The sequence below is a fragment of the Equus asinus genome, chromosome 2 (assembly GCF_041296235.1).
Source record: "Equus asinus isolate D_3611 breed Donkey chromosome 2, EquAss-T2T_v2, whole genome shotgun sequence".
Classification (NCBI taxonomy): domain Eukaryota; kingdom Metazoa; phylum Chordata; class Mammalia; order Perissodactyla; family Equidae; genus Equus; species Equus asinus.
In genome coordinates this window covers 107,475,021-107,498,036 of record NC_091791.1, presented here as the reverse complement: position 1 = coordinate 107,498,036, position 23,016 = coordinate 107,475,021, and positions in this window count along the sequence as shown.

Below are 23,016 nucleotides of genomic sequence, written 5' to 3'. Positions count from 1 at the left end.
ATAATTCAATAAATGTTTGGTTTTCTTTAAAGATAATAGGTAAGTAGGCAGCTTTATGTTCAGGCCATTTTTGAAGTAGCAAATGTGTGGATTCTGCACTACGATATTCTTGGAATTTCTCAAAGATTCTTAAAACGACACCACATTCAGTAAATTACTTCAAACTGAAGTTTTTGGAGAGTTTTTTCAAAAGTTAGATGAGAAGATATTGCTGTCTGACTGATAATTTGTACGCTTTAGTTGTCTGAGCAATTATCTTGAAGATAGAGTCCTCTTATCTGAAAACAAAGTGAGAGGTGGGTATCAGGAGATCTGTTATCTCTACATAACGTCACCTTTGGCAATATGCCATCTCAAAAATATTCACCACAGTGGCTTGTCAATTCTTTTGCTTTTTCCACGGTGCATCTGACCTCATGGTAAATGGACTTTACATGTCTGGGGATTTCCCCAGAAGACATTTCCTTCTCTCCTGTGAAAGCCATTGCACTGGGATTGCAAAAATTTAGTTGAGCTCTTTATTTAAAACTTTAAATAGAGTTTTCCAGAAGTGCAGTTGTACTGTGGCGTTGCGTCTTCAGATATCATGAAATGAGGTCTAATAACACTTAACATTTATTAAGTGGCTTACTATACATCCACTACTTAGTTAAGCACTTTTTACGTATCTCACTTAATTCTCACAACAAACCAGTGAGGTAGATGCTATCACTACCATTTTACAGAACGTGAGATACACCAGCTTGCTAAGGGTCCCAGAGTTAAAAATAGATGAGCTGAGAAATAAACCAAGACAATCTGAAGCCAGGGATGACACTCAACCATGAAAATAAATCATCTTTTGGTGCAAAATACACATTGTTAAAGCTCGACTTTTCAACAGAACTGGAAAACCATCTCAAGATTCTAGCCTTGGGGACGCAGATAGCTCTGATTCTAGACACTTAAAACTGTGCTGTCCCACCAATACACACTGGAAATTTGATTCCCAAAGGTAGATCCGCTATTTCACACAACAGTTTCAACAAAGTAACTTATCTACCCTTATGGGCTAGACAAACAGAACTAAAGGTTTCAAGCTGAGTTAATAGGAGACCAGGTGTTGGCACAAATCCTGCCAGCCAGCAGGAGAAATGACGAAATTATAGGTTCAATAGGGACATTAGCCCCAAAATAAATGATTAGAATCCCTTACACTTGGGGAAACCTCTGTCACAGATGAAGTTCAGGGAAATTCATGTTTTTCTATTTCCAGGACATATCCAATATAAGCAGTTATCGCAAAATGCAAATGTATATCAGAAAATAAACAACATAAATATACATATATATATACATAGTTTAACACACTGCTCATTAAGAAAACATGGCTAATTAAATCCAGTGGAGAATTTCTGATCTCATAAGGTCAGTCATTTCTTACTAAATGCCATTTGTGTAGACGAGATCCAGAGAGTTTAATTTTTGATTTCCTTTGCCACAAATCCATAAATATAAAAGTTACCTAAAAATCAAAAATTACAAAAAATGTCAAAGATATTTGGATAAAACCATTGAGGAAAATAATAATGTCTTCCAAATTCTAGTGTTTTCCACACATCACTAAATGAACATGTTTTGATGATCCCACACTCTTAAAACTCTGATATGTTATTAAAATTTTGCCTATGTCTTACAAGGGCAGTGACGCCCCCAAGATGACAATTGAGAATTCTTACCCTCTCATCTGACCATGCACCTAGACAGCTCTTGTGGAATGAAGGAAACAGGATGCAAAGGGGAAGACCCTCACCATACAAGGATTTCCTGAATTTCTAGCTGTGCCGTCTCTTTCTCCTTCTACTGCTTCTCCTGCCACCTCTCAGTAGAGCTGAACTTTAAGAGGCCCAGGAGAAAGAAGAAATAAGACTTTAAATAATTTATTTGGAGAAACAGTCAGTGAAGAGGAACAAATCATGTTTCGCTAAAGGAACTGGGACCTTTGACATTCCCCTTTTCGCTCCAGTACCTGGAGCTCGAGCCAGATTGCATTAGTGAAATTTTCATTTGATGGCATTTTAATATTCTGCCTTGATGACTTTTTAGCAACATTTACTTTCAGAGGTCTGGAGTGTTCCCTCGGAGGAAATGAAACATGTCAGAGCCCATTACAAAAATCAAAATTTAAATACCTCGACCACGTTAGAGCTTACACACAATCCCATCAGCGCTTAAGCCGAAACTCACAACTATTCATTCTCTTGCTCAATCAGTAATGAGTACATTTGATGAAGCATTCCAGGGTCAGGCAACACCCGTTAGTGATCTAACTTAACCCGTTGATTGCCTGGCCACAAAGGACCAGCGCAGGATTTGATTAAATTGTAACATGCAAATAATTTCCAACAGGACCAGAAGAAAGTATTCTTTTTTTTTAAACAATTGCAATTTCCATAATTGCATAATGAGAAAGAGATGACAGCAAGACAGTTGCAGATCAGGTTCAGTATTCTTCAGGAATAACTATACGTCTACACATCCTATAAAATAACCTGCCTAGTTTTCATTCAACTATGGCCATAGTTACTCTGTTATTAAGAGCTGCTGTATTCTATAATTGGAGGTCACTGAATGCATTATTTTGGTTTGAGCAACACCTTACTTCTCTTATACTCCCCTGACTTCCTCAAGAATTTCACCATATTCCTAGAAAAGAAGCAGCCCCAGGTTGTGATCTGATTGTCTACGGCATATTATATTCTAGTTGGCAACATGAGGCTGGCCCCAGAGTCTCTTGGATATTGATCTTGTATGCAAAAGCAATGCAAGTCACATATGTTGCCATTTGACATCACAGTAAAAGCTTCAAAAATCCAATTCAGTCCATAGATGATTGCTATTTTTTAATATGGGGGAGACTCTCTCTCCCTCTCACTCCTGTTCTCCTTTTTCTCCTACCCAAACTGAGGGACTTACGTAATCATGTACAGAAATATAGCACTTAGTTACAGCACCGTGGTGCTGTGAACTTCAGGAAAGCTTGTTGCTGCTCCTATAGTTCAGCTTATAGTCAATAAGTTAATGTTGATTTTTCAGCTCTTCTTCAGGATTTCTGAAAGTTCCTTCACTGTAACCTCACCAGGGAATGAATGCTCCCTGCCTTGGCTTTCTCCTTAAAGGGAATTAAAGAATCTCCCTCTCGAGAGAGAATTAACAGTGGCCAGGGACCTCATGGAAAATTGTGGGGTGATCCTGCCTGGATGGAATTTCTTCGAGATCTCTTAGATCGCGTTTTTATAGTTTCCATAAAGTACCTGTAGTACTATGGTGAATGGCCTAGAACAAGGATGTCAGAACTTGAGATCAGAGTGTGTCTGTGCTTCCTAGGGGATGCCACTAGCTTCTCACATGGTCCAGTGCAGCCTGATGGCTCTCACCAATACTTCTCATTTTCAGGGTTAGCGAGACAACTGCAGGGTTTTCAGTAACTTCCAAGATTTACATAATGCTTGTCATTTATCTTGAGGAGGTCTCATTTAAGATAAGAGATACATTCAAATTATTAGCCAAATGCAACATGCATTGCTTTTCCTTGTCCTTGCTTACTGGTTGCCAGAGATGTGCAATATAACTATTATTTGGAAAAGAAAACCATCAGGGAGCAGCAAAAGGCATTAAGAAAATCCAGAATGCCAAGCAGGCAGCTAGAAAAGTAAAAGAAAGGAAATTCCAGCAATAATCTGGAAGGAGACAGCCAAGGTGAATTCCTCACTCATCATCCAGTAGCAAAATCGCTGAAAACCTACTTTTAATTTACCCTTTCCTTACGCCCTGACCTTGATCCTTGTGCAGCAATTGAAGCCAATGGTTCTCAGCCACACAGTTTCTAGCCCTGCCAATCGCTGAGTGAGGAGAAGATCCATTTGAAAACTTGGAATTAAAAGAGCTTGATGAAGACAGGAAGCCATGAAGCGTTCTTAATGCTCCCACTAGTCCAAAGTAGTCCAAATCTTAAGCAATTTAAATTTCTCATAGAAACTTAGAAATGAAGGAAACAGCCATTGTCTCTTTTAACCATCTTCTCAGATGTGGAAAAAGTATTACAGAAACAGCCAAGATTCTGGAAAAATCTTGAGACTACTAAATTAATTTTATTTGAAATTTTAATAAAGGTAGGCATGAGTAGACATACTAAATTCATTCTAGCTCACTCATGCCTTTAATTATCCACCTGGCACACAAACACGCACACTGCAATTCCAATTATTAACAATCGTATTATACACAGCTTAAATCTCTGTTGCTTATTTTCCATTTAGTTCAAAGCAGAGAGTGACTTAAACTTTTTACTCTCTAACAGGCAAGGATTGCTATGTTTATAATTCCTTTTGCCAAAAATCAATGAAAAACTCATGTTGAATATTTCAACTTCTTAAAAACTCCCCACAGATGGATGAACTTTACCCTTCACCCTGGCTTATCCCCATCTTCATCGGCACCTTATCTTCCTTCTTGCTCTGTTATCCTTCTCTGCTTGCAGCCAGAGAGGTAAAAAATTTAAATGTGGTCTAGAATTGTAATTTGGACTTCTTCATCCACTATTAGAAATAAGTGGAAATGAGAAAAAGGCATAAGGTACTAGTGAAGAGTGTTTCTTAAACTCTATTTCTTGTTTCATCATCAGTAAATTTGGGGTAATGAATATTACTATGATGACTGAGTGGTCTGGCACTTGAATAGCCTACAGTATAATGCTTGGCTGTCTCTTATTAAGTGTTGGCTATGGTCATCATCATGAATATTAGCATCGTTGTTACTATTTTTTCCTATTGAAATCATTTTTCTTAAACATTCATGGTGTTTAATGGATATGATTCTTTCCCCTCCTTGTTCCATGGATTCCCTTTGACTTTCTCTTTTGTCTCACGTGCTTGGCTTTGGCCTCACTGGCCTTCCATTTCTCTTAACACTTCCTCTCACATCCATATTTTAACCTAAGAAATAAAACAATGCTAAGAGCTTTCAGTAATGATCTTTCCAGGGTAATATTTATTTTTACAAAAATATTAACCATAAGCAGAAGGAATAGAGTTCAGGCAGTGGAATGTGAGGCGGCAGTGGCCAAGAGATAGGAAAGAGTGGAGACAGCTTAGGATTTTTGGAGCTTCTCTGAAAAGAAATGTTGGTGCTCATCCCCAGAACACTATGGTGCTAGTTACAAACACTAGAGATTTTTGGTGAAAGAAAGAGAGAAAAAGAGAGGGAGGAAGGAAGGAAGGAAAAAAAGAAGAAAGAAGGAAGAAAACTGATGACTAAACCTGCTGCAAACTTTGTTTTCTCCTAGAAAAATAGGCAGGGTGATGGTTTTTAAGAACTTTACAAGCAATTTATTCTTTTTCTGATTATCTGGGTCTAAGAGCATGTGAGCTAAAAAGAGAATTTCTCAGAAGATTCCAATTTTAAGAAATTATGGGAAATAGAAAAGAAAGGGCATTGATTACATAGATTGTGACCCAACCCAAGAAAAATTTTCTACCATAATAATTGGTGGTAACTGCTTTCTTCTGTTCTTGAAGGTATTTTCATTTTCCAGATCTATTAAAATCTCTTAGAAGGCAAAATTATTTGTTATGCCATGTAAACTAGAAAAGCAAAACATCTACAAAATAGGACTTCCTAGAATAATTCAAAGTCTTATAAGGGGGCTTTGATTGAAACTGAGAGGGAAGAGTTGCTTGTCTAAGTTGAAGGGCAGAGCCCCAGAAGAATTTATTTCTAAATACTAAGCATTTGGAATAAGTTTGCTTGATGGTCATTTGTAATTTTCAGGTCAAATGTGTAATGAAAAAGGAAAGAATGTGGAAATATAACTATCTATAGAATTATTAAGATATACAAATTTCCCCAAAAAAGTTAGCTAAATATTCTGTGTTCCTGTCTAGAAAAGTTCTTCATCAGTAGCACAAGGATTGTGAGCATTAAGAGAAGGCAATTCTAGCTAAAAGAAGTGGATATTTCTCTTGCTGAACCCACTGAAAACTAGAGGAGATTTCCCTGCCTCATGTCCCTTCCCTTGACATGTCCGTGTAATAAAGTCTCAGGCAATAACACCATTCAAAAATAATGTGGTTATAATTTGCAGTGGTTTTATCAACCTGATCCGGGACCTGTATATGGATTCTCTGACCCACTTCCTCCTCCTATCGATCTCCATCCTGCCCCTCGCATACATTATAAACCCACCAAGCGGCATGCCGGGCTGCTCTTCTGTAACATGAATTTATGCTAATGGCTGTCTGCATATGCTTATATCACGTATCTATATTAAGCTTAATAGTCTGTTACATTGCTTCTTAACCCTGTGTCCACACATGATTAACTTTCCTGATTTCTTTCAAAACCGTTATTAACACAGTGTAGCATTTCACTCAACATGTCATGAAGTTTCTCTGCCTAGTGCTAGAGTTGGGGTGATTATAAAACTCCTCAGCTTTGGAAGTAAAAAAGCATATAAAGCATTAAGCGTACAAGAAGATCAGCATCTTTTTGTGTGTTTGTACAACTTGAAGCTGGCAAGAGCTTAAAGTCTAAGCCCTTTAGGCAAGAAGCAAACTCCAACTAGTTTTCTCCAAGTTAACAGAACAGGATATACTGAGAATCGCGGTAAAAACTTCCCGGAGAAGTAGAGCCCTGGGGTGGTGCAGGCAGACTCATGCAATGAGCCACATCATACCTAAAGTCCTCCCTCTGAGGGATTTTAAAGGAATCTCAGAATTTGACACTAATACACGTTATATGTTCCACTAAGCCTAATAGTTGATGATGAATGACTATTCTCAAACTTTTAGAACGTTCATCCTATTACTATAGATTTTAGGACAAATGAACTAGGCTATCCAAGCTATCAAAAATTCCCAGGGGAAAAATAATCTTTGAAGTAAATATCAAGAAACATCATAGATGCATTCTCTTCACTCAGTAAGCTTATAGAATCTTCATGAAGAGGATGTGAAAATCCTGGAGTGGTCAATATTGAGGCCAATTACATAACTCCAAGACCCTGCAATCAGTCAGGAACTAGAATTTTTTGAGATAAAAGCATAGTAGGAATTTGCTACACATCAAACAACCTATGGGTTATGATTTAAATTAAATGTACTTTGTGTGGGTTGAAAATTTTGTCCATAGCAACCGATAAACTTTGGGCTGAACAAATTATGTAATACTTGTATAAATGATGAAAGGACAAAAATTATATTTTTTTCAAAATTGTGTGCATGTGTACACACATGGTATGAATACTAAAAAGGGTACACATCTATTTTAAAAACTCAATAAATAATTTATTTGTATTTCTCTATTTTCTGCACTCGTATACACATATTACGATAATTTCCAAACATTGCTCTAAAGATAATTTTGAAATGCTCAACAAAGTGATAAAACTGAGCTGTAGCTTGCCATCAGAAGTCTCTCTCTGATTGTCTAGTTCAACCATTTCTATTTGTATATAAATGACACAGGGATCATTAAAAACCAACCCTTAAGAATAAAATGTGAAGGATATATAGTAAGTGATTAGGCAGACCTGGGTATGAATCCAAATTCTGCCACTTGCTAGCCTGGTGACCTTGAGCAACTCACTTAAAGTGTTTTAGCATCTGTTTTTTTTTGCTGAGGAAGGTTAGCCCTGAGCTAACATCTGTTGCCAATATTCCCCCTCTTTTTTACTTGAGGAAGACTAGTCCTGAGCAAACATCTGTGCCAATCTTCCTCCACTTTACATGTGGGTAGCTGCCACAGTATGGCTGATGAGCAGTGAATATCCATGCCCAGGATCTGAACCCACGAACCTGGGCCACCAAAGTGGAGTGCGCCAAACTTAACTACTACACCACGGGGCTGTCTCCTAGCATCATTTTCCTCATCTTCAAAATGGGAATATCATCTCTCTTAATTGTGAATGTAAAGTACACCCAGAAAGTTGTAAGCATAGTATTCACCCAATAAGTGAAAGAGCCACATAAGCCTCCGCCTCCTGGAGGACCCAGCTGCAAGTACTATCCAGCTCTGGTCCAAGTGAGGACCACACTGCGGCTACTTCTGGGCTCCATTCTTAGCACTTGTTCCCTCCTGGCTTCTCTTTGAAGAGGTACAGACTCTTTCCATTCATGCCCACAACACACCACTGTCAAAACACTCTCATGTAGAACCAGCTTTACTGAGGGAAAAGAAATGGCAGAGGAATATTTTGACATAGTACAGACCCAGAAGCAACTCAATTTGCGTATTAAATCACTCCAGGTTTTCCAAGGCATTTGCTGTTCAAGGGATGTATCAACTGGATTATTTCCTCCTTGGATTTTCATCTACCACCTGATCCCTTGGCCTTTCAGAAACTCTTTTTGCTCTACCTTCGAGTTGCTTCCCTACAAACTCCAAATTTCTTTAACCTTAATACAAGAGCAGTTTGACTCTCACCCAAGCCAGGCTAGGCATATTTCAATAGCCCAAGTTCAGTAATTTATTATCCTCATATTGCATTTTTCCCTTTCCATTAACAGAGCTATTATTAATGGCAGTCCTCAGATGGGCACATGAAGCCACATTAAAGGACAAATCAGACGTCTATCCTTATTAAGGGAATATAGATTATAGTTCATATTCAATTTCCCAGGAGACTACCAATTGTATATTTCCCATAAATACCCATATGACACCCATTTTAATGTTTTTCTAGTTTTTTTTTTTTTCTTTCTCAAGTCTAACTGGGTGAACTTAGTTCAGGAATTATAGCATGTATGTTTACAGGAGTTGGGCAGGTAACAGATATGAATAAGGTGGCAGGAATGGCCACATCTTTTCAGAGGGGCTAGCTCCTATGTAGGTCTACTGCATGTTCCCGTCATGCCAAATGCTGCCAAAGGGACTGATTTCGTCAAGAAAAGCCTGAAATCATTTTTATGTGCAATATTCTAATTTTTAAGAATGATATTATACAGACAAAGACAAAATAAAGCAGTTCAGAGACTGGTTTCAACCCAAGGGCTACCTTCTTGCAAGCTTGGATCAGGCCCTCTACACACATCATTCTCTAACGAAATCCCAAGATGCTCATTGGTTGCCATTTGCAGAAGACCTCGTGGGTCCCGCTTGTCTGCCATAGACTTAATTTGAGGTTAAGTCTTACGGCAAGCTGGAGTTGGAAGATAAAGGAGATCTAATCTTTGAGCTTCTTCAAATATGTGAGGGACTGTATGAGCTACCGAAGGTCCCAGAGAGCCTCAATCAGCCTAAGGACCACTGATGATCTTTCACATTTTGTCTGCTATGAAAAATGCACCTCTTCCAGTTTTTCTTCACAAGATTCCTTGTTCATTTGTATGTCTAAACTTCTATTTCACGTTGTTTTACATTAAGAATGTTCTGCACTGTAGGTTTTTGTTCTTGCTGATCATATTCATAACTTTAACTCTGAGATTGATGAATATCAAGGCTTATCTATTGATTAAACATATCACACCACCTATTATAAGGGGATCATCACAATCTACTCTCCAAAATAAAACTGTGAAAGTTCAAAGATTTTATGAATCTTTTATTTAAAAAAAAAAGATGTTTATGCATTTTGTACTTACCTTCATTGATACCAGTTGTGGGACAAAATACAGACAACATAAGACAGAGCTTAAAATGTATTTCATACTAAACATACTATAACAGGCTTGTTACATGTTTAAAATGTAGCCATCTCATGCAGAGCACAGAACAAATTAAATATGCCTGGATGGATAGCATTTATTTTGTTATGCATTGATATTTATGTCAATTATGTCAAAAGCATATGTAATGCTAAATAAATAAGAGAAAACTTGTTTGCTATCAGATCAAAACTATCTCCGCTAAATGAAACACACTTTCATTTTAATAAAGATGTTGTATTAGATTTCAGAACTAAATAAATGATTTATAATCCTCAAACCTGGAGACATTTTTCTGTGAACAAGTTGGCTTGATTTCACTTCTCCTTTTGTCTCTGCAGAATCCATATGTGCACTGCGTGATTTTACAGGAGACAAAATGCTTGGGAGAGTCTTTTCACACCATGCTGCCTTAATGGGACCGTAAGATTTTTTAAACCATGTTTTCAAATGACTGCTTGCTAATTTCAAATTGCCTTTTGCATTGCTCATTTTTCTCATTTATGACTCTGCTGCAGATTTCACAGAATAAGAATAGTAGCAACAACTACAATAAGAAGAATTCTAATGGCCCCGTAGCAGGCTCAATCAATTCTAGCAGGTTTTTGGGCAATTTCAAATATAATCAGTGAGTTAAAATGTGGGAAACCTTTTGCGCAGAAAGGAGGTTATTTTTATGTATTATTCAATCAACATGAAGCCTGATTTTTCTAGGACTTTTTGTTAAATTTTTAGCAGCTAATATGTTTTACATATTAACAACGGACAGTTATTTTGATAAATATGGTGTTAACCCCAATATCCATTTTCATGATGCAAGTGACAATGATTAAGAAAATACATTGATTTCATTACCAAAATGCAATAAAGATAAAGATTTGTGAAATATTTGAAAGCAAGTTACCAATTAAAACATGGTAGAGAAAACAGATACCAATAAAAGCACAATTCTTCATAACAAATACCTAACTATGGATCTTTATCCATAACTCTTGTACCTCAACTTGTTCCATTCACCCTTTTAACTAACATTTTCTTTCATTGGACAGAGACATTTTGCTCAAGTGCGAAGAGTCATTTAGAGCAACTTTCCTAAAATAAGATCTCCAGGGAGGGGAAAGATTTTGAAATCCCCTAAGTAATGATAAATACATACACTTACATACTTGGAGAATTGCAATGGTTACTAGCATGTTAGGAGCATTGGAGAAAGCTGTTTAATATTCCTTCATCAATGTGTTCCAAATATTTGGCCAAGGAAATCTAATTTTCTGTAACACTTGGGCAGGAAAAAGTTAACTCAACAGGCTTGGATTGCTCAAATCCTGAACATTCCCAAGAAAGACCTGTTTTCAGGATTGGCCCTTGGCCGACTTACGGGAGATAAGCTCCGAGCCTTTGGTATGTTCTGCATGATGAATAATTTCGTATGCCTGAGGCCTTGGACCGTTCTGTACCAGTTTGATCAGGTACATTTATCCCAACAATGTGATTTATGTTGAAAATCTGTTGCCCTGATGGGGCTGGAGTCTGAGTAGTGATGTCAGTCACATAAGCATTGCATACCTATGTGAGTAGATTCTAGTAAAATCCCTGGACACCAAGGCTAGAGTGAGCTTCCCTGGTTGGCAACACTTGACGTGTTATCACACATCATTTCTGGAAGAATTAAGCATGTCTTTGACTCCACTGGGAGGGAACACTTGGAACCTTGCATCTGGTTTCTCCTGGACTCTGCCCTCTGTGCTTGCTGTAAGCTGAATGCTTTGTTTTCCACCCAATTCATATGTTGAAATCCTAATGCCCAATGTGACGGTATTAGAAGATGGGGCCCTTGGGAAGTGATCAAGTCGTGAGGGCAGAATCCTTATAAAAGGGGCCCTGGAGAGATCCCTCATCCCTTCTTCCATGTGGGGATAAAATGAGAACTCTGTACCCAGAAGAAGGTCCTCATCCCACCATGCTAACACCCTGATCTTGGACTTCCAGCCTCCAGAACTGTGAGAAATAAATTTCCATTGTGTGCTATTTTGTTATAGAAACCCAAATGGGCTAAGATAGTGCCTTTTCCTTTAGCTGATTTTAATCTATGTCCTTTTGTTATAATAAATTATACCCATGAGTATAACGACTTTTCTAAGTCCTTCAACTTCCTCTAGAAATTTGTCATGCCTGAAGGTGGTCTTAGGCACCTCTGACACACCTACTCATTAATAATGTGCAGAAAAGAATTTGGGAGAAATATTGAAGCCATTTGCAACCAACTGATTCCACAAAACAATTTTTAAAAGAGTGATAAAAACGCAAATATTGAGTTTCCTCTGATGTGAACCCAGGAGAAGAAATAAAACTAAAAACTGTCAGACATATTGATGAGCAAGCAGTCTTTGGTAACATTGGCTCTGGCTTGTGGATATTCCATTTATCAAATTAAAAGATAGAGATATCTAACTTTGAATGGGCATGCATGTGCATGCAACATACACACACTTACACACACAGATATACACACAAGCAGTATGCTTTCAACACATGTTTCTTACCGATTGGTGAAACAAACACATATCCCAAAATGAAGTCTTTAATGATCGATATCTGAATTATTGTCTACTACTTCAGCTTGAGCTGACAAATAATTCCTGTTAAATTATACTAATTCCTTTCATCGAGAATCTGGCTTATAGACAAATCAAGTACAAAATAAGGCCGGGAAATATGTCTCCAATACTTGACATATGCTGTTAAAATGGTAACTGAGGGATGTCAGATTTATTACAAACCAAAGGGTAAGTCAATTTTTTTACTGTTCAAATGGTGTTTTAACAATCAGGAAAAATTTTTATCATTCAAACATGGAACAGGTAGGCACTTCAACTGGATTAACTCTTTTATTGAACATTCTCTGGGATAGGAAGAACATTGGTGATGAAACCAGATAAGAATTAAGAGTCAAACACAGTGGAATGTTAGACCATTGTGGGGATTGAGTGAATTGCATAGAGGAATAAAAAATGGAAAGGGAAATTAGACTTTTCACAAGTGGAAAAAAATGACTAGGCAACTCTGGGATATGTTACAACAAGCTCCTGAATAAAATAAATAAGAAGTATTTTTCAGGCTGTGGGGATTGAATGAATGCAATCAATCTTCCTTGTGTGGGAACTGTATCACTCCTACCCACAAGCTCCCTCTAGTGAATTAAAATCTCACAGCAACTCAACCAATAAACAGTAGGCTTGAACAATGACCACCTAACTAGGACAACACTGCACATAAGCAGTAAGACCCACAATAACACGGCATTTTCTTAGGAGCTTCTCCTGCGGTAAATCATATTACAGTCACATTTTCTCTCTTTCCTATATTAACTGTATTAGACATATATGTGCATAATCACCCTTACTTTGACAAAAGAACATTACATTATTGTCAATGTCAAAAAGCTGACTTCATTTTCATTTGGTTCTGTAAAGTTGTCTGTGTCTCTCAGAAATTGGTCTTAGTTAAGTATGGTACAATCATGAAGTGTATTTAATAGACTCAGTGCAGGTGGCTGGCTTTTAGAACACCTCTGCATCCTTTTCACTCAACAAATATATATTAAGCAGGCAGTACATAAAAGGTAGCTTATTAGGCCACAAAGATGAAATATTAATTGCATTGCTTCCCAATAAATTGGTAATCCTGTCACAAAGGAGTAACCTATATCATTATAATAAAAGGTAGAATGTGTAAGAAAATCATAGGCAAAAAAAGTATTTCTCAAAACAAAATTATAAGCATTTACAATAATCTGTCTTCCTGTTACTGAAAACAAAGCCTCTTCTATTGAATTGATGGGTTCTAGGCTTTGGGCTGAGCAGTGCATTGAAAATATTTGCTTAACTGGAGAAACCATGGGTGTCAAGTTGCTGAATGAGAAAGTATAGGGAGAGAGGAAGACATCTAGACGTAAAAATAGGGGAACAGAGGGAAGACAGCGGTTACTTGAGAGGGGCAGCGGGTGAGGAGGCATGCAAAAAGATGGAGAAAGAAAAAAGTGGGAAAGTGAGAATGATTTGGGCATTTGGCAAAAAACAAGGAGTTGGAAAAATATCTAAAAAGGATCTTAAAGATGTTTCGCTGTGAGGTTGTGGTATAACCTCCATCCACATCCCTAATAAATATTCACTAAACACCTATATTACTCTTGAGAAGAGTTGTTCAGTATTTTAAAATTACTTTTATATGTATTTTTTATGTTATATATAATAGGTACTCAATAATTTTGCTGAATTGAATCCTCCTTGTACTCAATTCCAGAACTGAATAGTTCAATTGTAGGTCTCTTGTGCTTAGTCTAGAAACAATGATAGGAGAATGTAATCGGGTGATGTCCCTTGCTCAATGGAGGCACTTAGTGGACACTTAGTCTTCATCATGGGAGGAGCTCACCTGGTGGATAGGAAAACTTGTGGAGTATTATAAGATGGCAGCCAGCTTGGGAGCACATGGGCTATACAGAATATGTGATGGCTATATGCCAAACAAGGATTAGCCACTTCATCAAAGATATTCCATCACAGTTTAAGCAGAGCACAACATTTGGAAGAATTTCTAGAAAGTTTGTTACATCAGATTTAAACAATTATTTTTTCATGCCTAGAATCTCAGTATCTTCTCCATAGCCCTGTCCTAAGTACAGTACACTTTAAGCCTGTTGTGCTAGTAAGCCAGCTCTCTGGAAAAAAAGAAAATAAATTAATAATAAACAAATGCCCCAATTTGTAGCATTTGCCAATGTGTGGTGTAACTCTTTCCACCCTGGCTGATTCCAAGCTATCATTGGCTAACCAACCAGCTCACAGTCGCAGATTATCTCCAGGCCCCTACTAAAGATGAGCCGCCATGCTCTGAGTTGGTGAGGAGGGCCCCAGCGGTCCATGGTCAGGGTCTAAGGCAGCCTTGGAGCTCAGCTCTGGGGCCTGGGGGATAGCCCATGCCTCCTCTTCACTGTGGCCATCTTCTGTGACCTGGCTCTCCCCTGGAACAAGTGGGTCCTGGCCCTGAGAACAGCCTTGTGGGCAAATACCTCTTGCCATGACCAAGATAGAAATTTGGACAAAGCAATAAGTAGAAGGGCAACATCTATGGTCTGTGTCCCACTGTTTTTAGATACTCCACCAAATTCCTAACTTTTCTCGACGTAATGTCACCATCTACAGAATCAAAATAACACTTTGTGGAAATTATGAGAGCACATTAAGCTAGACTTTTTAAAAATAGCATCTTGAATCATAAGATGTATTACGGTCTGACATCTGTAAAACCAAACTGTGAATTGGTTAGAAGGCCTCAAATTGGGGAATGGACTAGACATTGCACTGTCTTATCAGATAAAATGAAAGGAGCTGAGAGACTGAAAGTTGCTGAGGCGGCAGAGGGTAGAATGAAGACTGAGGGGAGGGCTGGAGAGTTCGCGGGCGAACAGATCGTACAGCTCAAGTGTGGGACATGATCGGAGGCTCAATGGCTGCGATCAGACGTTTCTGTGGAAAGATGCCTTAACTTGCCCCGTCTTCCCCTTTCAGCTGTGAATAGTGAGAAAATGACTGCAGACAATGTGCTAGTTTACAGCATTTTACACTGAGCCTCTTTCTTCTGTGTCTTTGACTTGTGAATGACTGAGAATTGTTTCATTGTGAAAAGTTTCTCAGAGAACAGGACTTTCATTTTACCTAATAAAGCCAGAATGGGCAGCAGGCAAACAGTCAGGGCCTTGTTTCCAGCTGCCACTCAGACATTAGAATTGTTAACGCCGTCGTGGGTCCTCTGGCTGGGCTGGCTCCACCTCTCCAGCGTTTCTGCCACTGGCTGCCCATACAGGAGGTAGAAACTCTTCACAGATGAGCCACTCACTTCTCTTTAATTCCACCTTTAATTTGTCAGACGAAATATCAGGGGCTTTTAGCATCAAAATGAGAACCTTTTCATAAGCCTAATTCTCAGTGGGGTTGGAACAGAGGGGAAAAGAAAGAATGCTGCAATTTGTCCTCTTACATAATACAGTGCTGAGATGGAAGAAAGGGGAGGAAGGGAGAGCTGCCAGGGGTGCTCCATATTAAAAAAGCAGACCCTGAAACTCATTTGCACGAATGTTTTAACTGCAGATTCATATTTGATAGCTAAATGTCAGCCATTTACAGCTTAATCAGGCCTTTTTAACCCTTCCTTGCCAAAAGAGGCATTAGGAGAAGAAATTAGAGCATAGAAGATAATTTAGAATGAGTAATAGGGTTAGCCCCACATGAAAATGTCAAGTAGGATCCTTAAAAGAGAAGAAAATGTTTTCATGTCAAAAGCTTTAGTCACATTTGACGTCTTCAGCAACCAAGAATAAAGATATTCCCTAGAGGTTTTTCTAGCTTAGGTAACTAGAAAGAGTAAGTCCCTTTTGGCTCCATCTTCATGGAATTTGTTTGTTTTGAATAAGTCTTGATGCTCTCTGCTTATTTTAAGTTTGTAGTATTTCTTAACAGGCCCTGTCTACAAAATATGCAGGGTTCAAGAAATATAATTTTATAAAAATATTAAAAAATAATATTTCTAGAATTCCATTTACAATACTAAAATGACAGTGATTTAATTTATTTAAAAAGTTGAATTAGATAAATTGTGAACATTTTTTGTTGTTTATTTTATGTGTGTGTGCGTGCGTGTGTGTGTGTTTAATTTACAACCAGCCCCTTGCATTCAGTTCCGTAGGGAACTATGATTAAGGTCTCAGAGAAAAATACAAATGAATTGGCCATTTTACGGGAGGAAGAAAACAAATATTATTTAACTGTTTAGAACAGCATCTTAAATTTGACAGGATTTTGTTTTCAATAATAAAGCTCATCTTCTACATGGGAAATATATTCATGAAAGAAAATGTAACCAGGCCTCTTTTTTCTTGTGTACAGAAGGTGCTTATTCTCCAAAATCAAGAAAATATACATGCAGGAACCACTCTTATAGATATGAGCTCCTAAACAGCATTTTACAGTAGATTAAATGTAGATTTTTTTTTGAGTTCATATCTTTCTCAGAATAAACCAGGCCCCTATGGGCTGGTTCTACGCAGGGACAAGAGGAAAGGGCTGGGGTCGTACGATGGGGCAGCATAGAAGAAGGGAGCCAAAGTGAAATGGCACCAAAGTCACAATTTTACCTAGAGGCAGTACCAGGCAATAGAATATTCAACCAGCTTTTTTATATCCTTTTTTTGGCAGAAGCAGAAATGTCATCACTATGCTTATTACACAGAGATCTTTTCACAATACATACCACATAGACAAATTTAAGAAAACCTGAAAATGACTACTTCTGAAGTAGTCATGTTGATATACACATAGATGGTATAGGGATTCATTCTTTTTTCATTCAAAAAGTATTTATCAGGCACCTACTTCATGTTAGGACTGTGTCAAGTTCTGGTGAAATAGAAGTGAAAAATAGACAATCATTTCTTATTGTCTCAGAGAGAAGACAGATGTGTAGGAAAATATCATGCTTTGAATTGTATAATAGACACATGGATAAAGTGTTATATACAACCAGAGGAGGGAAAAGCTAACACTGGGAGTAGGGATTGGAAAATCCTTTGTGTGAAGAAAAAGTTACATCAGTGGCTCCCATAATCCCAAACTTTGGATGGCAGTGAGGAAATGGTTTTATGGAAATTACTGCTGTCGCATTCCACTTTCAGTTATAGCAGAATAAGTGCCCACCAGAAGGACTCATATGCAGAAGGTGAATATAAAATCTTCATATAAGATGAAAAGTAGCAGACGGACTCTGGTGGAGAGGGCACAGTAGGCGGAGGGAGAGTGAATAAAGCGAATTTCCATTTATTTCAACTTTTGGGGACATGAAATAAAGAAGGTTGCCAGTTGGTAAACCAGAAATTTGAAATCAGAGAATTCACAACTACTATAGAAATTAGGGGAACCACGGAATGGAAAGAACTCAAAATGGGAGCCCCAGATTCTGTCTACCCACATCTCTAACTAACTTGAAAACATGTATCCATGGAACAGACTGAAAACAATGCAGACAAAATCAAAAGATTTGAGCAGAGACCAGATCTAAGGCCAAGAAGATATTTGTAGTTCAAGCCTGACCAAGGTAATTCCTTGCTGAAACAAAGGAAACAACATTTATTAGAGAAAACTAAAGAACTTACAATCTCCACATCTTAACACTCGTAATGTCCAGAATATAATAAAAAATTATCTGACATATGAAGAACCAGGGAAATAAAACTTGTTTTCAAGAGAAAAGAAAATCAACTGACACTGACTTGGAGATGACCCAGATATTGGAACCAGCATGCAAGGATTTTAAAGCAGCATACGTAATTTTCCTCACTTAAAAGCTATATATGCTCACTATAAAGGAAAAAATAGAAAATAATAAGAAATAGCTTCAGAGAAAAAAATGATAAAAAAGAACCAAGATCAAAATATAAACTGCCCACAAGAGACACATTTCAAGTATAAAGGCATAGATAAACTAAAAGTAAATGGATAGATAGACTATGCAAACACTGTGTATAAGAAGGGCAAAGTAGCTATGCTAATATCAGGTAAAACAGATTTCAAGATAAAAAGTATTATTAGAGATAAGAGGGATATTTCACAATGATAAAACATCAATTAATCAAGAAGACATAGCAATTATAAATGTATATATATCAAATAATATAGCTAAGAATAAACAAAAACTAGCAGAATTTAAAAACAGAAAACACAATTCCACAATCATAGTTGAAGATGTTAATATCATTCCCTCAGCAATTGATGAAACAACTGTAAAAAATCAACAAAAGATCTGAACAATGCTGTCAATTATTTGCCTTGAATAATATTTATAAAACACTGAAAACCTACAGAATATACATTCTTTTCAAGGGTACATCATATGTTTTCCAAAAAAGACCATACGCTACATCATAAAACAAGTCTTATTAAATAAGAAAATATTGAAATAGTTCAAAACACATTTTTAACCAAACTGGATTTAAACTAGAAATTAATAATAAAGCAAAAAGCACCAAATATACGAAAATGAAAGAACACAATTTCAATAATATATGAAAGAAAAAATTATAGAATTATAATCTAGAGAAGAAATTAGAAGACAAATTAGAAAATACTTTGAATGACTACACAGTGTATCAAAATTTTAGAGATGCAGTTAATGCAACACTGAGGGAAATTTTATAACTTTAAATGTCTATATTAGAAAAGAAGAAAGATCAAAATCCAATTACCTGAGTTTCTACCTTAAGAAATTAGCAAAGGAAGAACAAATTAAACCCAATGTGTGTGAAAAAATTATACAAGTAGAAATCAGTGAAACAGAAAGAGAAGAAATAATAGAAAAGTTATAATACCAAAAGCTGGTTCTTTTAAAAGATTAAAAAAAAATTTAGAAAAACTAATCCAAGGGGGACAAATGGAAATAAAACTATTCAAAGTTAGGAATGAAAGAAAGGACATCAATACAGATCATGTGGATGTTACAAGGATAAGGAAACACTATGAACAGCTTTATGCCAATAAATGTGATAATCTACATGAAATAGACAAGTTTCTTTAAAAACAAAGACTACCAACTGAGACTGGAAGAAATATAAAGCTTGAACAACTCTAATTAACTTTTTAAGAATTGAATTCTAAGTGAAGCACCTTTCCCACTGCAGAGTTGGTGAGGGGACAGTCTCAAGACCACCTTCACTTCGAAACCAACTGCTATCTCTAATTACACCCTCGGATTTGATAATTTACTAGAAGGACTCAGAATTCACTGAAGCTGTTATACTGAAGGTTATGGTTTACTGCAGTAAAAGGATACAAATTAAAAATCAGCCTAGGGGAGAGACCCATGGTGCAGAGCACAGGACATTTCCAAAAGCAAAGCTTCAAATCGTCCTCTGCCAGTGAAGTCATGGCTGGTGCTAATTTTTCCCAGCAGTAATGTGTATCGATATACATGGAGTATTGCCAGCCAGGGAAGCTCACCTGAGCCTTGGTAATTTAGAGTTTTATTGGGCTCCCGTCACTCACATAGATATGATTGACCACACAAGTGGTCCTGTGGCTGACCTTTAGTTTCTAGCACTTATGGAGGTGGAGCTGTTACAGTGTGACCCAAAGCCCCGCCATAAATTACATTGTTAGACTATCTGGTGTGGCCCAAAGCTGCCAGGTAAACAATGGCACTCTTATCAGGCAGGACATTCCGAAGTTTAGAGATCACTTCCCAGGAGCTAAGATCAAAGGCCAGACCTTTGGATAAGGCAAATTCTTTACTACACACCCAGGAAGAAAATTCCACATCCAGATATCCTCCCTGGTAAATCCTATCAAACACTTACAGAAGAAGTAATATTAATGCTACAAAAAATCTGAAAATAGACGAGAAGAATTACTGTGTCATTTCACGTGGGCAGTAGAACTGTGATCCTAAAATCAGATAAAGGCATCACTTTTAAATATAATCACAAAAGTCCTTAACAAAATATGAGCAAATTAAATCCATCAAGACATAAAAAGGGTAATACATCATAACCAAGTGGGGTTTATGCTGAGAATTCAATGCTGCTTCAATATTTGAAAAACCAATCAGTTTAACTACCCAAATTAACAAAATAAAGGAGAAAGCCGTCTGATGACTGAAATACAAGAAGAAAAAAAAATCATGTGACATAACTTGACACTCATTCATGAAAAACAAATAGAAACACTCAGTAAACAAATAATAGAAGGAAACTTGCTCAACCTGAGTAAAAAGACATATAAGAAACCTACAATCAAAGCATCTTTGACAGTTAATGGATTAATGCTTTCTACCAAGGATCAGGCAAGGATGTCTGCTCTTGCCACGTATTTTCAACACTGCCCTGTACTCTTAGCCAAAGCAATGAGGTAAGGAAAAGAAAAAAGCATACAGTTTGGAAAGGGAGAAATGAAAGTGTCTTTATTTGCACATGACATAATGGCTTGCAAGGAAAAATCCTAAGGAATCTAGAAAAAACTTCTAGGAATACAAGTAAACTCAGGAAGTTTGAAGGATATAATGTCTATATAAAAAAATAAGTAATAAATAAATTGTACGCATACTTCCAATGAAAAATTATAAAATGTAATTTAAAAAATGTCTCCACTTACAATGGCATTGAAAAATTAAAATATATAGACAGAACTTAACAAAAGATATGAAAGACTTGTACATTGAAAACTGAGTGACACTGCAAAAGGGCATTTAAAAACACCTAAAATAACGGAGAAATATACCAGATTCATGGATTAGAAGACTTGAATTGGAACAACTGATTTTTGACAAAGGTGTCAGGGTATTTCAACGGTGAAAGGACAGTCTTTTCAAGGAATGGTGCTGGGACAAATGAATATCCACATGGAAAAAAAACAAATTGCAACTCTTGGCTCAAATCATAAGCAAAATGGATCAGACATGATAAAACTGCTAAATATAGAGCAGAAAATATAGGAAAACAATGTTGTGATTTTGGGTTAGGGCCACATTTCTTAAGTAGGACACAAAAAAGCAAAACCCCAAAAAGTGAAAATAATAGTAATGATAATAATGACCCCACAATTTAAAAATTTGCTTTTTGAAATATGCAGTTTGGAAAACAAAAAGGGAAACCACAGACAGCCTGAAAATTTTTCCAAAGTGTATATCTGTCAAAGGGCTTACAATATCAAGAATTTACAAAGAACTCTTGGAACTAAGTAATGAAACAAACAACCCAATTAAAAAGTGGGCAAATGATCTGTGCAAACAGTTCACAAAAGAAGATATACAAATGGCAATAAACATGAAAAGCCACTCAACATCCCTAGTCATCAGGTAATATAAATTAAAAACACAAGGAAATATCATTACACATCCACTAGAATGGCTAAAATTCAGAAGTCTGCCAATATAGAGAAATTGGAACTCTCATATGTTGCCAGTGGGATTGCAAAATGGTATAGCCACTTTGGCAAACAATACTGAAGTCTCCTTATAAAGTTAAACTTACATTTATCATATGACCCAGGAATCTGACTCCTAAGTCTTCATCCAAAGAATAATTTCACAGAATGACTTTCATGTGTATGTTCAAAACAGTATTATTCATGGTTGAATCTCCAAAATATTATGCTACGTCAAAGAAATCAAACCGAAATGACAAAATATTGTATCATTCTATCAGATGAAATTCTAGGAAAGGCAGAACCATGATGACAGAAAGTGGATCAGGTTTGCTTCTGCTGGCAGGTCAAGGGAGGCAATCAACTGCCAAAGACAGGAGGAAACTCAAAGAGGGTGGAAACACTCTGTATCTTGATTGTGGTAGTGGTCACACAACCCAATTCCCAAATCATAGTATATGATTACCAAATTCATCAAATGTATCCTTAAAACTGCAAATTTTGTTGTATGTATAACAAAAAATTATAGATCTGTCAATTCTTTAAAAGACTATTATAGCTCTTAGTGTCTACCAGAATATACCTGCTGTCCTTTTTTCAGTGCAGAAGTTGGCAGAGTTGAGACCCTGACTTGGCTAGCCAGCCAGAAGGCACCATAGCGCAGGAAGAAGAGAAGGACTTTCGTTCTGGGGCGGGGCCTCCTGTCCCTGGGGTGCTAAACTTCTATTCTCCTAAATTTGAGTCTGAAGGTGACTTTCAGCTCTGTGGCCCACAGATCCTTCATAAGGCTTGGTCAGGCTTTGCTTCTGATCTCTGCTTTGAACTCTCATTTTTAGATATTCCATGGGACCAGATTATCTCCATGATCCCTTTGCACATCAAAACAATGACAGGGTTGAGAAAAAAATACTGCCAATAAATTTGGCCATTTCTTTCAGGTAAATGTAACTCACCAAATACAGTTATTTCCCCACGCATTTTTATCTGTGGATTCCTGCTCTGTCCTTTCCACAGAGAGCTCTTAGTTAACTATTGCTGAAAATTGGAAGCTCAAAAGCAATTCTAACCGAAAGAGCAACATTTCAATTAAATGAATAATCAAATTTAAAAATGTTATTTGAATAATTTGAGTTCTTAAATTAAGCACGTGGATTTTTTTTTTTTTGCCAGTAGGCTATAAATTACATTTTCCGCTACATTGACAGTAAACGGGTAATTAATATTTCAACTTTTCCTTCTCAATGTTGATTTAAAAAATAAAATTAAATAAGCACAGAACATAAATCAGTATGGCTATTCCAGATTAGATGTGATTGCCCATCTCCTGTTCATCCTATTTTGTCTGGAGTGAGTTCTTCCTTTTTGTAGTG